The sequence below is a fragment of the Bos indicus genome, chromosome 6 (assembly GCF_029378745.1).
Source record: "Bos indicus isolate NIAB-ARS_2022 breed Sahiwal x Tharparkar chromosome 6, NIAB-ARS_B.indTharparkar_mat_pri_1.0, whole genome shotgun sequence".
NCBI lineage: Eukaryota > Metazoa > Chordata > Mammalia > Artiodactyla > Bovidae > Bos > Bos indicus.
The window spans coordinates 13,655,438-13,671,218 of record NC_091765.1 but is presented as its reverse complement, the minus strand read 5'-3'; the positions used below and the strand labels follow the sequence as shown (position 1 = coordinate 13,671,218).

Below are 15,781 nucleotides of genomic sequence, written 5' to 3'. Positions count from 1 at the left end.
AATGCTCATGAAGATTCCAGTTCCCCATAGAACACTCATCAGCAGAGAACCGGATGCATCAGCATTGGAAATAGATTCTGGAGGCCTCTAACGCTGGGGTCACAGAAGGTCACTAAAACAGGCCTTGGTTGGGATGCCAGTGTCTCTCTGTGGTGTCTCCTGGTAGGCATGCCTCTGGTGATGCCTTTCAGAGCCTTAAATTGCCAGATTTTCTACAGGAGCAGCAGCTGGTACCACATGCTCCACATTTCTAAAAGAAAGTCTAGAATCTCTTGTGGCCAAAAAAGCTAGGTGGGATGTAGGAATATTTCCACCACAAGGACAGAGTGAGGAGGTGTTTGGGGAGCACTGTGACCTCAGGACCATCATGGTGGAAGTTAGCAAGTGTCTTCTTTTTGTTTATGGCCCTGGGACACAAGGGATGGAGAGGGATTCCATTCCAGAGAGCCTGTTGCCAACTTACCTCGCTGATCTGAGAAGCTCTAGAGCTTTGTGGCAAAGATTCCAAAGGTATACTGGCCCAGCAGAATCTACAGTGTCTCAGTGTGCTCTGCTGAGGTCCATGCAAGTCCGTTCTGGCCGTTAGAGAGGGACTGGGGGGCTCAAAGGTCAGTGTGCGAGAAGGACATGAGGTAATGATCAGGCAGTGACACGCTGGCCCAGCAGAGGCAGCAGAAGGTCGCAGGCACGGGCAGCTTGAGGGGACCCTTGGTGGGAGACCTGCACTAGGGGCTCTCTGGGAGTTTGGACAGAGACAGCCTAACTGGCTTTCAGTCCAAACAAGACATCAACCTGTTGTAAAGTCCCTGTTACTGGATACACTCCAGGTACAATAGAAATGTTTGATTTCTTGTGTTTCCCTGGGCTTTGATTTATACTCTCAGAGTTATCTTCCTAACAGATTTAAGTACATTATTTAAACCAGCAATCACTACTTTTCTTTTTTTTTTTTTTTGACGTGGACCATTTTTAAAGTCTTTATTGAATTTGTTACAATATTGCTTCTGTATTCTGTTTTTTTTTTTTTTTTGCCATGAAGAATGTGGGATCTTAGTTTCCCTATCAAGGATGAACCCACAGCCGCTGCAGTGAAAAGAGAAGTCTTAACCACTGGACCTCCAGGAAAGTCCCATTGCTTTTCCTTTACACTGGCAGTTCTCAGATCATGTACATCTGGATCACCTGGAGGACTTTTTTAAAATGCACTTTTCTAAGTCCTACCCCAGGATTTCCCATTTAGTAGATCTGGGAGAAGGCAATGGCACCCCACTCCAGTACTCCTGCCTGGAAAATCCCATGGACGGAGAAGCCTGAAAGGCTGCGGTCCATGGGGTCGCTGAGGGTTGGACACGACTGAGTGACTCTTTTCACTTTCATGCATTGGAGAAGGAAATGTCAGCCCACTCCAGTGTTCTTGCCTGGAGAATCTCAGGGACGGGGGAGCCTGGTGGGCTGCCATCTATGGGGTCACACAGAGTCGGACACGACTGAAGTGACTTAGCAGCAGCAGATCCAGGTTGAGGTCTAAGAACTGCATTTTCTAACAGGTTCCCAGTACCGGGTTGATGCTGATGGTCATGTAATTGCACTTTGAAAGGTCTTTATTTCAGAATAACGTCCCAACTCCTCAGCACAGTTAATAAGGACTCGTATAACTTGAGCTCAGGTGTGAGTATGGGGGATCCTACTGAGGTGAAGTGACAGTGTTGGGAGCGCTGTCCCCTCTCTGGTATATCATTCCTGTATTTCCCTCCCTGTTTGGCTAGTAGTATTTTATTCTCCTAAATCTGGCTTAAAAGAATATAAAAGACTGTTTTGAGGGGCAAAGAAGGACAGTGAAGGTAAATGCAGCCTCACTGAATAGTACAGCATAACCTCAGGGAAGAAGTGTGTGTTCAAGAGGGAGAGGCCAAGACCTTTGCTGTATAGTCTGTTTGGTGCCCTTTGTGTGACTGATTTTGTCGCCAGGTTATACTTTCAAGTCCATTTTATTATCTGCTGGTGAAGTTGCTTTCTTATTCTGATACACTTTTTTTTTTTTTTTTGGCCACACCTGGCAGCTCATGGTATCATAGTTCCCTGACCAGGGAGTGAACCTGGGCCCTTGGCAGTGAAAACTCAGAGTACTCACCACTGGATTGCCAGAGAATTCCCCTTCTGTAACGCTTTTTTAAAATATAAAGATACACTTTATTTATTTAAATTATTTACTGTTGGCTGTGCTGGGTCTTGGCTGCTGTGCGGGCTTTTCTCTAGCTGTGGTGAGCTGGGCTGCTCTTCACTGTGGTGCTCGAGCTCCTCAGGCAGTGGCTTCTCCTGCGGAGGACGGGCTCTAGGCTCATGGGCTTCAGTAGCTGTGGGTCATGCCCCCTAGAGCACGGGTTCAGCAGCTGTGGTGCATGGGCTCAGTTGCTCTGTGGCATGTGGGATCTTCCCGGACCAGGGACTGAATCCATGTTCTGTGCACTGGCAGGCGAATTCTCATCCACTGCACCATCAGACAAATCTTTCTGTTATACTTTTAACAGAAGTTGCCACACACTTTTAACCACCAGAGCCAGGAGGCTTGGGGAGCATGTGCCCGGGGGGTTTACCAGAATCCTGTGGGAAGATTGGAAAAAGATGCAGATTCCTACTGTAGATTTACTGGCTGAGAACCTTCAGAATGAGCCCTTACAATCTGTATTTTATTTTAATTTTAAAACAATGTATTAGGTTTTTAAAAAAATACAGAAAACTGTTTTTTTAAAAACCCATAAAACTGGTATATATTGCTGTAATCAGATAACCTATATTGGCATTAAGAAAATAATAGAAAGAGGAACATACTGGAACACTGTTATAGTAAAACTTTCCCTCTATGCTCCTTTCTTTAGTCCTTTACTAAAAAAATAATCACATATTGCTTTTCCCTGTTTCTGTCTAGATAATATTTTGGGAATCTACTTTTTGGGAAAGAAATGTACATACTGAATGTACAACTATTTTTATTACAATGTGAGGAAAACTCTAGAACATATGTATAAGTGTCCCTCCCTAGCTCCTCTTCCTTTATTTCCTTCTTAAACTGGGGACTGCAAAATCCACCCTCAGCTCTCTTTTTTCACCATCACCCAGCTGTGACAGCCCCTGCTCTGGAGAAACTAGAAGACACCCATTCAAGCATTCAGTTTGTGTCAGAGACACAGGTTGGGTTGCTTTAACCTTTGTGTGGTGATCGATACAATGTGTATTTCCACTCTGTTAGTGTTTATTGAGTGAGTCTTAGTCTGTTCACTGCTGTAACAAAATACCACAGACCAAGTACCTTGTCAACAAAATCAGTTTAATTCTCACAGTTCTGGAGGTTGGGAAGTCCACGATCAGGATGTCAGCACAGTTGGCTGAGGAACTCCTTTCCTGCTGCCAATTTATCATTGTATCCTCATGTGGCCTCAGGGGCCGGGGAGGTCTGTGGGCCTTTGTATAAGAGCACTGATCCATTTATGAAGAGTCTACCCTTATGACCGAATCACCTTCCAAAGCCTCTGCCTCCTAACGCTATATACCATTAGGTATTAGAATTTCAAAATACGAATTTTGGGAGGACACAAACATTCAGAGCGCAGCACAGTGCTTTCAAAGTAGGCTAAGTAGTAGAAGAGACAGAAATGAATTGAGGTCACCATCATCCCCTTAAGGGCAAATGTTATTGGATAAGTAAATAGCTACCGTGTACCTGTAAGAAAAAGGAAGCTCTCATGGAGGTGTGAGAAATGAGCCATGGGTGGGCACAAAGATAACTGATGCTCTGAACCCCAGAAGTCTGGTCTTTCTCGGGAAATCGCTTTCACTGTTTAACTCCTGAATGGCTTTTGTTTGGGCTTCATCCATTTTGTGCAAGTGTCAGGAGCTAGTACCCTCATTAACTGAGCAGCTTAACCCATTCCTGGATAAAAAAGTCAGATCAAGTTTATAATCAGGGATTTCATGTGAGTTGTTTCTAAAAATTGAAGTGGATTTTAATTTTTCTTATTAGAGGAAAATAAAAATAATACGGGCAACAATGACTCTGTAAATGTTGGTGTGGTGTGTTCTTGTAATTGGGTTGAGTCGTTTCCATACACAGTTTTGCTCTGAAGGGTGAGCTACAGCTGGCCAGCAGTATGCACGTAGAAGACTCAAATGGGCAAAATCACGTTGTGGGGAACTTGCTTGTTAAGTCAAATTTCTAAAAAGCCCTGCTGATAAAAATATTAAAAATTTTAGAAATTAGTTTAACAAATATCTGTAGTTTCATATTTGAGAAATAACCACTATGAAGATTTAGGTATATTTCTTTCTAGTCTCATATATATCGTAGGGGAAGAAAATTTAAAAAAAAAATTATTTATTTACTTATTTATTTTTGGCTGTTCTGGGTCTTCTTTACTAATGGGCTTTTTCTCTGGTTGCGTCCAGTGGGAGCTGCTCTTCTTAGCGGAGTACGGGCTTGTCATTGCAGTGGCTTTTCTTGTGGAGCCCTAGGGCGTGAGGGCTTCGTGGTTGCAGCTCCTGGGCTCTCGAGCACAGGCTTGATAATTGTGGCGCATGGGCTTGGTTGCTGCACAGCATGTGGGATCTTTCCAGGTCAGGGATCAAACCTGTCTCTCCTGCGTTGGCAGATGGATTCTTTACCACTGAGCCACCAGGGAAGCCTGTTTTATTTTTTATTTTTACTACACTTTTAGGTTCTCTGGCTGGGGCCCTATAAATTAGACCGACAGAAGACAAATTAACGAGAGGAAAGCAACCACATTTATTTTAGTTTTATGTGACATGGGAACCTTCATAAGGAAATGAAGACCTGAGTTTAACTATTAGTTTTTATACTAGATTTGATGAAGAATGGACAGTCATGGGCAGAAAAGTTTGAGCTAAAGGTAGTAAACTGGGGGAAACTTAACAAGGCCTATTCACTGGGCTTCGTCTTGGTGCCCCTATGCCTTCAGAGATTTCTTCCAGGTATAAGGAGGGCACCTCTCACATTCAGGTCTTATGACTTGTTTCAGGGAAGATGGGGGAGGTCAGAGAGTCCTTTCCATATCTGTCATTTGCCTTGAAATATTATGTCAAGGAGCCATATTTTGGGGATAGCATGTTCTGAACTCCATCAATATTTAGAAAATTTAAATTAAATAATTAATTAAATTTTATATCATGCTTTTTTTCTTTTACTAAATATTATAATATGGTCATTAAGTATCTTTTGGAAACTTCATTTTTTTATTGGCAGCCCTGCTTTCTACTCTATGGTTATATCATAATGTAACTACTGCATCAAGTTGTATCCTTTTCAAGTTTGTGTGTGTTGATCACTCAGTTGTGTCTGACTCTTTGTGACCCTATGGACTGTACCTTGCCAGGCTCCTCTGTCCATGGGATGCTCCAGGCAAGAATACTAGAGTGGGTTGCCATTCCTTTCTCCTGAGGATCTTACCAATCCAGGGATTGAACCTGGGTCTCCTACGTTGCATTTGGATTCATCACCCATCTGAGCCATCAGGGAAGCCCTTTTAAAGTTTATTCTAATCAAAATATAGTGAGGTAAAGATTAATATTCTTCTTTGTATGATAGAGAATTTCTACAAAAATATCATAATCAGAAATTAACTTTTGGCAACATTCTCTTTGCTCTTTAGATATTTAGGTGATATCTCATCTGAGTCTAATAGATATGTCTAGTGCTTAAATATGCGCAACAGTGTTAATTTTCTCAGTTTCTCTCATTTTTTTAGATATGAATCACCTGTTTGAGACATTTTTTTTTTTGCTAATTGTATGTGCGTAACTTATAACAATACCCAGTAGTAAACATTTATTAAACTCTGTGTATTGACAAATATTAGATATGGGAAATTATAGAGGTAAGTAGAATGAGGCCTCTGCTCTCCAAGAGATCCAATGTAGTGAGGCAAAAATATGAGAAGACTATAAATGATAATCAAATTTAGTTTATTAATCCACTAGTCTCTGATCTACAGTTCTGAATTAAAGGAAAGAAATTAGGCAGTAGAAATTACATATATATTTCTTCCCTTCTCTAGTGTTGGGAAAATAATACCATTGTGTTAAATATGTGTTAAATAAAATACATCCCTATTTCACAAATGTTATGTGTGTAAAGATATATATTTCAGGATTCAGTTCAGTTCAGTTCATTCGCTCAGTTGTGTCCGACTCTTTGCGACCCCATGAATCGAAGCACGCCAGGCCTCCCTGTCCATCGCCAACTCCCAGAGTTCACCCGGACTCACGTCCATTGAGTCAGTGATGCCATCCAGCCATCTCATCCTCTGTCGTCCCCTTCTCCTCCTGCCCCCAATCCCTCCCAGCATCAGTCTTTTCTAATGAGTCAACTCTTCACATGAGGTGGCCAAAGTACTGGAGTTTCAGCTTTAGCAAAATTATAATTTATATGTATGTATCTGATATCTCTCAGATATATACCTACCTGCCTATCATCTATCTAAGGCTCAGCTATTGATCCATATTTCTTTTCCTTTCATATTGTTTATGTGTGTGCTAAGTCACTTCAGTCACGCCTGACTCTGCGACCCCAGGAACTGTAGCCTGCCAGGCTCCTCTGTCCATGGGATTTCCCAGGCAAAAATGCTGGAGTAGGTTGCCATGCTTCCAGAGGACCTTCCTGACCAGGGATTGAACCCACGTCTCTTACATCTCCTGCATTGGTAGGCAGGTTCTTTACCACTAGTGCCACCTGGGAAGCCCCTTATATTACTTAAGAGAGTCTCTTATTCTAGGGCTATTTTCATGGTTCTTCCTGCTTCAAGTCACTTCTCATCTTGCTTATTACTTCCAGATGAATATTCCCAATCCCTAATTCTCATCAGAATGTAGTAAAAACTAAGACTTTGCTGGTCCTGGGGCCACAGCTGATTCTGGGATTGTCAAGACAGTTGATCTTTGTGTTGGCCACAAACAAGACCAGGATCCTGCTGATAGTAACTGAGACCTTGAAGAGATGATCATGGTGGCTGTCATTGGTGCTTTCCATTTCTGTGGTGGTTGTAACTGGATAGCTCAACAGATGAGGTATGGAGAAAAGCACACTGGATATAGTATACCAGAGTTTGAGGCCCATTTTTGTTACCTATCTTGGTGTCTTCAGTGAAGTTCCATGTAGTCTTAGTCAGCTTTTGTTAATCAGGATAATAATTATTCTAGCTTCCTTTAAAACTGTGGTAAAGAAGAAATCAGCTATGTATATTAAAGTTCTTTTAAAAGGATACATTGTTCCATGAATATATAGAAGTTAAATTTTATCAGCACCCTGCTACTTCAAGGTCTGGCTGAACACAAATCCTGAAATACTATGACTTCCAACCAACTTCCATGTCAAACAAACATCTGTGGAGGATACAGTGAGACCTGGTGGTGCCAACAACTGAGATGAACATATAGAACATGTAGTTCCTTGCCTTGAGAGGGTCATCTTGTCTACTTCCTCTCAAAGGTGAACTCCTTGCTTACTACCCCTTTGCAAGAGCTGTCATGGAACCAAATCTTTGAGAATTGATGGCAGGCTACAACAAGAATGCCTGGCTATATTATGCGTGTGTGTGTTTGGGAGGGTGGGGACATGAGAGAGTGACTTGACTGTCAGATAAACATTCCGCACACCATTGCCAGGAATGGCAATTTGTTGCTTTGCTGTTTTTTTTTGAATGGGGAAATTGAATTCCATAATACCTTCCGACTTCTAAACATCACCTTTTCCAGGCAGCACTTGGTGGTTGTTGTTTAGTCACTAAGTCTTGTCTGACTCTTTACAACCCCATGGACTGCAGCATGCAAGGCTTCCCTATCCTTCACTGTCTCCCGGAGCTTGTTCAGATTCAATTGAGTCAGTGATGCTATCTAACCATCTCATCCTCTGCTGCCCCCTCCTCCTTTTGCCTTCACTCTTTCCCAGCATCAGGTCTTTTCCAATGAGTTGACTCTTCGCATCAGGTGGCCAAAGTATTGGATCTTCAGCTTCAGCATGAGTCCTTCCAATGAATATTCAGGGTTGATTTCCTTTAGGATTGACTGGTTTGATCTCCTTGCAGTCCAAGGAACTCTGTCAAGAGTCTTCTCCAGCACCATAGTTCAAAAACATCAGTTCTTTGGTGCTCAGTCATCTTTATGGTCCAACTCTCATATCTATACATGACTACTGGAAAAACCATTCCTTTGACTATACCTTTTATTATTACCACCATTTTCTGATTTCCTGAGCTAGCTTAAATTGCCTATTATTTACATCAGATTGAACCTCTAGGGAAATCTCTTTGTATCAAAGTGGTCAGAAATGAGGGGCTTCCAGGTGGTGCTAGTGGTAAAGAACTCACCTGCCAATGCAAGAGACATAAGAGACATGGGTTCGATCCCTGGAAGATCTCCTGGAGGAGGGCATGGCAACCCACTCCAGTATTCTTGCCTGGAGACTGCGTGCATGGTCAGAAATGAAAATCTGTTTCTGTGCAAGTTTTCTACATTGTCATTCAGTTTCTGTGATATGCAACTTCCATATATCAATGCTGTCTTCTTGGACTGTGGAAACACTTTTTGGGTGAGGTTCTGATGTATTTTCTATAGTTGCACATATCTTATAATATCAGTGTGAAGTAGGTAAGTGATATTTTTTATAATTCTGCATTTTCTTTAAAAATCAGTCACTTTATTCTCATTGAGCATGCAGTTAATAGTATATAGATTTCTCATTTTCTTCTCATTTACTCACATAATTATCTTACTTTTATGAATGTATGAAAGCCAGTCTCAGATTTTATCACCAGCATGTTTCTCAAAGTCCTAGAGAGTGGTGTACACTACACGATTGTTTTATATAAATAATATATCTATCTTGATTTCAGACCTTTTCACAATTATTTTTATTAGTCTTTTCTTGCTTTCTCCTGAATGTAATCTTACAGTCAAGTTATGGAGGAAAATAAAAAATTTACGGTAGAGCTTGACTTTCTGTTTTCCCAGAACAAGGTCTTCATTGCAGTGCATCTTTCAAGGTTTCTTTCTCCCAGGAACTCTGCCAGAAGACAGCATCCTGCTCCCAGACTCCTTCCTCTGCTGCACCCAGTCATTAGAAATCAGTGAAAACTCTGCAGTTGGAAGGCCCATTAGCCTCACAGGGGCTGGCAGGAAATAAATTTGCTGTACATCTCCAGTCAAGGACAATGCCATTAAGGGCTGCAAAGCTACCATATCTCAGAGTAAAGATTTTCAAGTTCTATTAACAGCGTACCCTTAAGACACTTTCATTTCATTTTGATTCAGGGCTGGAAACCCAAGAAGCACAGGTAGATAATTGTGATTATTGAAAAAAACAATTAAATTCCATAAGTGAATCTCTACATTGAGTTAGCTGAAGAATGGAACTCTGGGTGTTGACTGTTCTTTAATGACCATAGTTGAGTCTGTTTTGAATTTTCAATGGTATTTCCTTTTTAAAAAGGCTGTTTGTTGGTAATGCCTTGAAAAACTACACTGCCAAATTTCTGACTTCCATTCCCATTGCCAGTGGTAACAAACAGTATTTTATATATTCTTTTAGAAATAATGACAAGCATCTAAACTGTCTCAAAAGTAGAATTAGGTTCGTATCCTTCATCACTGTAATGTGAATTTAAAAATGTAAAATTACTGTGAAAGAGATTGTCAGCCATTTGTAAGATGTGACCCAGTTTGGATCCTGATTTGAAAAAAATTGTAAAAAACACACACACAAAAGAAAAATTCAACATTCTATTTCTTCTTCCAAGTACTGGCTGATTACATGGGAATGTTCACTTTGTAAAAATTCAGCAAGCTGTGTACTTATAAATACTGCAAGACAAAATTTACTTATTTATGAGGCAAGCCAGGAAATTGAAGCAATGAGTAGATATTTGATAATATTAAGGAATTTTTAACTCTTAAAGTGTGATAATGGTATTTTTGGTAAAGACATGTAATAAAGTATTAATGGATGAAATCTAGGATTCCCTTTAAAATAATCTAATGTATGTTTCTGGGAATGGGGATAGAAATGAAACATATTGGTCATGATTTGCTAATTATTAAAACAAAGTGATTGGTACATTTGGACTTATTGTACTAGTCTCCTTGGTTTTTATATTTAGACAGTTTTCCATTAATAAGAAGTGAAAAATATTTTCATGAAATCGTACAGCTGTACAAAAAGCTGTAGAATATAATAGTAGTGTAACAGCACAGCCGAGCATGGCCAAGCACAGCCCTTAGCACTATAGTCTTTGTTGGGTGCTGAACCCCCACACCCGCATCCTGTTAGTAGATAGGGGTTACTGTGGGACCATTAGTGATCGTTACTGGTCCTACTCAGCCATTGGTTGGTACTGTGCCCCTCCCACAAGCAACCAACTGTCAGTGAGTGACCGTTAGTGGTTCTGCTCAGCCATTGGTTGGTGCCAGGGCCTTCCCACAAGCAGCCAACTGTTAATGAATGACCCTTAGTGGGACCATTCAGCGAACTGTTGGCAGAGTCGTGGTCCTCAGGCAGAGAGTGAGGTAAGACGTGGATCTTGGGTTTCTCCATGGGGCCCTCCAGCTCAGCAGGCCTCAGGTCAGCATGTGAGCTGGGGGGTCCAGGAACAGGCTGGGGGCTGTGTCCTGCAGGGCTCCAGAGCCCTTGCCAAGACTGCCCACTGATTAGGCTGAGGCATTGAGGTGGCAGTGAACTTCTCCCCGATCCCGACCTCTGTGAAGTAATGGCAGTAGCTCTCTGTCTGGGTCACGGTCTGTGGGGCCTGGCCCCTGCCATCGGTTGGCCTGAGGAGTCTGAGGGCCTGTTGGGTCCTGGGCATCTGGTTCCCTCAGTGGTGACAGCTGGGTATGGTCTAAGGGAGCTGCCAACTGAGATCTGCCTCTTCAGCCAGGACCTGGACCTCGGTGGGTAGGGGGATAGTTGTACCTAGGGACCTTCCCTTTCTTGTTAGAACAGAGAATAACATTTGTTTGGTGGAGATGTAGAGAGCATCATTACCTGACAACACATGTACTTGTGTTTCGATAACAGTCGTCCTTGTTTAGTTGCTAAGTCATGTCTGACGCTTTGAGACCCCATGGTCTGTAGCCCGCCAGGCTCCTTTGTAGCCCGCATTCTCCAGGCAAGAATACTGGAGTGGGTTGCCATTTCTTTCTGTAGGGGATCTTCACTGACCCAGGGATTGAACCCACGTCACCTGAATTGTAGGCAGAACCACTGGAAACAGTAGCTGAATCTAATAGTGCTAACCCATGTGCCAGGTTCTATTTAAGTGCTTAATACATATTCAATTATTTGATCTTCATGTACGCTTGTGAGGTATGTTTTATTTTTATCCCCATTTTACAGATGAAGAAATTGGGTTAAATAACTTGTTTCGGGTCATAGATCTAAATAATGGTGGATTGACATGGGTTCTTGTGAACCCATGTGTATCCTTCTCTCAGCTTAAAAAAAAAATATTTAGCATAGTCAAACACCACTTACATGTGAGGTTGAACCATATATGACATTGCTGTTTTTGTTGGCGAAAAATGATGGAACATTGGCAATATCATGTGGCTTAATCTGATTGTGCTCCTGCTCAGTTGGTTTAACCCCATATCTTGTCCCAATTACATCCTCCCCACTAGTACTCACGTGAGTAACTAACATCATTCTGATACATTTCTTTGTACTCTTATTTCATATATATATGTCCCTAACAGTAGATGGAATTGTCTCTCATGTTTTAAAAGTTCATATAAATGATATCATACCATTAGTATTAATACCATTAGTAAATATAATACCATTAGTAATTAATAAGTATTATTATTTTTTATTTGGCTGCTGTTGCACAGCATGTGGGATCTTAGTTCCCTGACTAGGATTCAAACCTGTGCCCTCTGCGTTGAAAGGGCAGAGTCTTAACCACTGGACCACTGGGAAAGTCCCTTGTTAGTATTTTTGTAATTTGCATTTTACCCTCAGCTTATGTTTAGAAGGTACATTTATGTTGATATATTTTATAAATATACTGTGGTATACTCTGGCATACTATACAATTGAAAATACATAAACTAAAGCTAAACTTCTCATTTTCACTTATTTTTCAATGTCACTTATTCTTTGATGTGCATTACATCATAGAAATATTGGTGTACTGCATTCCTTTTTATTAGTTGAATAGTATCTATTCTTTGTATGGGGTAAACCAATTTATTTAACTAGCTCCCTCATGATAGACATTTAGATTGCTTGTGTCTTTTGTTATGACAAGCACTGCCCCTACAAGTGTATTTGGCATACTTGTATGATTTACGTTCAAAGGATAAATACGTATCAACAATGGCAACTTAAAAACTTTACAATTAGTGGATAAAAATCCCACATTGAACTTCTTTTCCTTCTCGAACATATTTGATTGGGTTTTATTTGGTCCTCCCTGAAAATATTCCAGATGGTTCGCACTGATTCTCATGACACTGTATTTCATTTGTTCTCACAGAAAAACATACCCTCCCACCCCCACCACATCTCTAGTGCAACTTTGAATGTGCGTGAATCGACAAAGCAGATAATGTGGCTGAACTGGAAAATGTTTACTTAGTTTGATGCTGTAGCCAATAACATAAAAAAGAGAGAAAGAACCAGAAATACGAAGAAGGAGGAAGTTTTCACATAATAATATATTGTCATATAGAAATAACCTCAGTGTAGCTTTGGTGAAACAGCTGCTTGCTCTTGAGAGAAATTCATCTTCAAGAGTCTAGGGGCTGTGGATGCAAATGATGGAAGGGTTTGTACATTTAGATTGTTGGTGGAAATATTTATCTTTTTAATTGCTCCAGTTTCACATTTCTTTTGCCACCTCTCCTTGATCCCTAATATATCTTTCTGCAGAAGTCTGGATTATCAACAGCCTTTTTGTTGACCCTCAATGGTTGAGGCTCTTGGAAGCAGTGACTCTTTCTCACATAAAACCTATAAAGATACGGGGAAGCCTGAGCTTCAGTAATGACTGCTCGGCACACCAAGGTGAATCTTCTCTGCCAAGCTTCCATTGCCCTTGTGCTATTGCTACACGCACTTGTAGAAAGAGATGAGGTGCTGGAATGACTGGAAAATAAGTCGTTAGCACTTGGTGTTCTTTTTTACTTCCAAGCTTTTCTCTTATTCCCATGTTAGCAATCCTTAGTGGTCAGTGTTCCTGCATTGTAGGTGAATTTTTAGTTGAAATTATCTTGGAAAACTAGATGCTTATTTTTTTTTTTTCTCTGAATATGAAAGTTTATTTTGTAAAAGGTTTCAGTTGCCCTCACTTCAGAGAGAGTCAAAGAAGATGTTTCAATTAAAGAATTATGGCTAAATTAAAAAAAAAAAAAAAAGCATACAACTAGACACGAGAAAGAACATTTTAACATCTTAGAGGGCTTCCCTGGTGGCTCACATGGTAAGGAATCTGCTTGCAATGCAGGAGACCTGGGTTCAATCCCTGGGTTGGGAAAATCCCCTGGAGAAGGAAATGGCATTATTCTTGCCTGGAGTATTCCATGGACAGAGGAACCTGATGGGCTACAGTTCATGTGGTAGCAAAGAGTAGGACACAACTGAGCAACTAACACTATCACTTTCACATGCCTTTAAACTTTCTTACCACTTATGCTTTGCTTTAAAAATACTTATAAAGCAGACCCAGTTATTATGCATTAGTAGAAACTCCAATACTTTGGCCACCTGATGTGAAGAACTGACTCATTTGAAAAGACCCTGATGCTGGGAAAGAGTGAAGGCGGGAGGAGAAGGGGACAATAGAGGATGAGATGGCTGGATGGCATCATCGACTCAATGGACATGAGTTTGAGTAAACTCCGGGAGTTGGTGATGGACAGGGAGGCCTGATGTGCTGCAGTCCATGGGGTCTCAAAGAGTCGGACATGACTGAGTGACTGAACTGAACTGAACTGATGATGTATAATGTGGGCCATCTTTTCAGATGCTTATTTGCTGTCTGTATACCTTCTTTGGTGAGGTGTCTGTTAAGGGCTTTGGCACTTTTTAAAATCTGGTTGTTTTGTTATTATTGAGTTTTAAGAGTTCTTTGTATATTTTGGATAACAGTCCTTTTTCAGCTATGTCCTTTGCAAATATTTTTTTCTCTTGACAATGTCTTTTGCAGAGCAGATGTTTTAATTTTAATGAAGTCCAGCTTATCAATTAATTTTTTCATGGATCATGCCTTTGTTGTTATTGTTCCCAAGGTCAGCTAGGAATTTATCTCCTAGCTTTATAGTTCTTGTATTTTACATCTAGGCCTGTGATCCATTTTTGGTTAACTTTAAAATGAAGAGTGTAAGGACTTTGTCTAGATTCATTTTTTTTTTAAACATATGGATATTCAGTTATTCCAGCACTGTTTGTCGAAGAGACTACCTTTGTTCCATTGTTTTGCCTTTTCTCTTCTGTCAAAGATCAGTTGGTTATATTTATGTGAATTTATTTCTGTCAACTCTGTTCTGCTCTGTTGATCTATTTGTGTATTCTTTCACCAATACTATGCTGTCTGGATTACTGCCACTTATTGCAAATCTTGAGGTTGTGTAGGATCAGTTCTTCAATTTTGTTATTCTCTTTGAATATCGTGTTAGCTGTTCTGGGTCTTTTGCCCCTGCACACAAACTTTAGAATCAGTTTGTCAATATCTATCAAATAACTTGCTAAGATCGTGTTTAGAATTGCATTGGATCAATAGACCAAGCTGGGAAGAACTGACATCTTGACAGTATTGTCTTCCTATCCAGGAAGATGAGTATCTTGATCATTCATCAGAGTATTGTTTATATAGACCTTATACATGTTTTGTTAGATTTATACTACCTAAGTATTTCTTTTATTTTTGATGTAATGCAAATTTTATTGTGTTTTTAATTTCAAATTCCACTTGTTCATGGTTGGTATATTGAAAGTAATTAGCTTTTATATATTAACTTGTAACATGGAACCTTGCTGTAATTGCTTATTGGTTTCAGGAGTTTGTTTGTTTGATCCTTTTGGACTTTCTACATAGATGATCATGTCTCTGCAAACAGACACTTTTGTGTCTTCTTTCCCAGTGTGCCCTTGTGTATCTTCTATTTCCTTTTCTTGCCTTACTGCATTAGCAAGGACTTCCATTATGATGTTGCAAAGAGGTGGTGAGAGGGAATGTCCTTTCCTTATACCTGATCAGATTGGGAGATGTACATCTTTTTTGTGTGTGAAAAAAGAAAAGGTTTAGAGAGCATCTGCTTATTATGTCAGCACACTGATGGATATTTAAATACCTTTGGTTATCTGTTACACATAGGTATAAAATCAAATATTGTTATTTATGGTACTCAAGTCACACTTGCAAATTAATTTATTTCAGTCTCAACTGATAGGCACTCTTGTTTTTAAAGTTTTGTCAATTGTGCAGTGGCAAAATGAAAGTAAGATTATATTAGGAAAAAAAAGAAGGAAAAATATAGCTAGTGTTCAAGGATCTTCACAAGTGAAGACCCTAATCTACTGAATTTACCTTTTGCTATCCCCTGGATAAACCATTCTTTAGGGTAGACCTGTGTTTTGACTATTCCTAAAATATATCACACTAGGCTTTTTATTGTTGTTGTAAGGAAGTTCATTAAGGTAATCTTAATGAATATAATGAATGTAAACACCTTAAGATATAAGGGGTTTATGGTAAATGCTAAGGACCTAGACTTTGTTTTCTGG

The 15,781-nt window shown here is 40.2% G+C and overlaps 1 long non-coding RNA gene across 1 annotated transcript in view; it reads left to right on the top strand.

Annotated features, from left to right (window-relative positions):
- The first annotated feature begins 437 nt into the window (after positions 1–437).
- LOC139183513 (uncharacterized) overlaps positions 438–15,781 on the top strand; it is a 98,309-nt gene continuing 82,965 nt past the window's right edge. Inside the window, exon 1 of the long non-coding RNA XR_011567009.1 lies at positions 438–10,566. This is a non-coding gene — a long non-coding RNA (uncharacterized lncRNA). The remainder of the gene's footprint in view (positions 10,567–15,781) is intronic.